The 2,169-nt window shown below is 34.5% G+C and overlaps 1 protein-coding gene across 1 annotated transcript in view; it reads right to left on the bottom strand.

The window, feature by feature from the left end:
• LOC116700895 (V-set and immunoglobulin domain-containing protein 10-like 2) overlaps positions 1–2,169 on the bottom strand; it is a 5,961-nt gene that overhangs the window by 2,173 nt on the left and 1,619 nt on the right. The window lies entirely within an intron of this gene.

Genomic DNA, 2,169 nt, shown 5'->3' with positions numbered 1-2,169 from the left:
CCAGCCCTAGCAGTTGGGCCACCATGGTATCATGATGATCCTGAGTCCAAAAACCACTTTACTCCAAAAAATGTAGCAGAGATGATAAAACGGTCAAGCTCGGACTACACAAACTGCTTGTTAAAGGCTTCCCTAAACTGATTTGAGCTAAATTATTATTTCCCTTTCTCTCTATCTCTCTATCCTTTCTTTCTCCTGCAGGGTTAGAATAACATGGTGATACTGTGCTCATCAATTATACAAGACAGACGCATGGTTGGATAGATTAGCCTTCCACATACACGCATGCACTTATGAACACACCTGAATAGTGAACATAACATTCCTTCACACAGGTCTATCACGTTTATCTGCTCTTAGATCTTTTTTTCATTTTCATCGTGAGTACGTTATTACATTTTTACCCTGTTCAAACTGTGGTGTTGTGTTTAACAAAAAATGGGAATGCTTATGATTACTTCATACATTATAAACAGTCACCTTTTATTCCAGCATTGCAGTGGGTTCACCCAAGAAGGTTTCAAGTGGTTTATATTGTCTAGGATCTTATTTTGTAATGTTAATGTATTTTGCCCTTTGTTTCAGTGCAAATTTAGAAACAAAAAGATCTGAGAGACTACACAAACAACAAAAGGCTATTTTTCCCTCTATTTCTAGTCATCTTGGGTATTTTGTAAATGAAAAATGTAAAATAGATTTAGATATCTGGCAACTTCCAGAAGTGGTCTGTGTTTCCTCCCTGAGACATGCTCTGACCCTCTGATATGCTGCAGGCCAACATTTAAAGATCTAAAGTTGCTGGACCTGCACATAGACAATTTCATCATATTGATCTATTTATATTCAATGTTTTTAAAGACTTCTAATGTGAGTGATGTGTTTATAAAAGAGAAAAAGAGGAGGAGGAACTGTTAAGTGGAGCCTTAAGTATGTAATATGAGGCCGGCGTCATGAATGAAAGCAGGACAGAGATCAGTTTTCCTCACTTTGCAGAGACAGAAATGCAATGAGTCTAAACAGACTGAGTCAGCCACATAACAAGAAGTGCTTAGTTTATCAACCATATTCAAAATAGCCGCAATAGATTGAAATTACATAAATATGAATATAATAACAGGTTGGAATAGGAGGGTATAGTCAAAATATTTCACAGTTTATCACAGTGGAATGCTGTGTGAAGCCCTTTTTGTATTCAGATTTAATTCACTGTAATGGCACAACATGCTGTATAAATGCAACTAATATTTTAAATAGGAATGTCATGTTTGTTCTTTGTATTTATATATATAATTTTTTACATATATATTTTTTTATTTTGCATTCCACTGTTCCACAGTTTTTGCTTATTAGTTTGTTTGCTCAACATTTTTGAATCAGAGGAGCTGAATTATTTTAAAATAAATACAATTACCTGACACCGTTACAACACTGACCGTTTTCAGGAATTCATACATGATTTGAGCTTTGTTTGGAGAAAATGTAATTTGCAACTGCAAATTAGCATGTTACTGGAACTTTTCTTATGGTTTAGGACCACAATAAAATAAGCTAATGTCAGATATAAAGAAGCAACATTCCACCTTTATGAAATGTTACCAACAAAACAACTGCAGTGCAGAGATGTACCATCCTGTGTTTTCATTAAGCTTAAATCCATTATACCTCACCCACTCATCATCTTGTGTAAATATGCATCTTTTCCTTATAACCCAAGTACAAATATTAGTGGAAGACATGGTGCTTCTTTAAGTAATATTTATCTAAATGACAACGTTTTCAAACTGTGGTTTTGACACACAGCTCAAGGAGGTTGTTTCAAGTTTCCAAAATGTGAAGTTTTCTTCATGCGTTTAGTACTTTTACTTTTAATACTTTAAGTACTTTTTCCTGAAGATACTTACTTTTACTTAAGTATTATTTACAATGCAGTATTGTTACTTGTTACAGAGTATTTTATAGTGTGGTGTTAGAAATTGTACTATTTTAATGTAGTTATTTGTCCATAAAGTACTTATCTATCAAGAACTGAGTTGAAACATTGGTGATTGAGCGTATGACCCACTGATGAAAGCGCTTGTATTTGCTGCCTTGTTAACGCAACACCGAAACACTTTTCCTCTTTGGTCCCCCTACAGGTTGGAAGTGGAATTGTCCATTCAAACTACAGAT

This window comes from Etheostoma spectabile, chromosome 13 (genome assembly GCF_008692095.1).
Source record: "Etheostoma spectabile isolate EspeVRDwgs_2016 chromosome 13, UIUC_Espe_1.0, whole genome shotgun sequence".
Taxonomy (NCBI): Eukaryota; Metazoa; Chordata; class Actinopteri; order Perciformes; family Percidae; genus Etheostoma; species Etheostoma spectabile.
The sequence above is the reverse complement of the archived record's forward strand: the minus strand, read 5'-3'. Positions and strand labels throughout refer to the sequence as shown.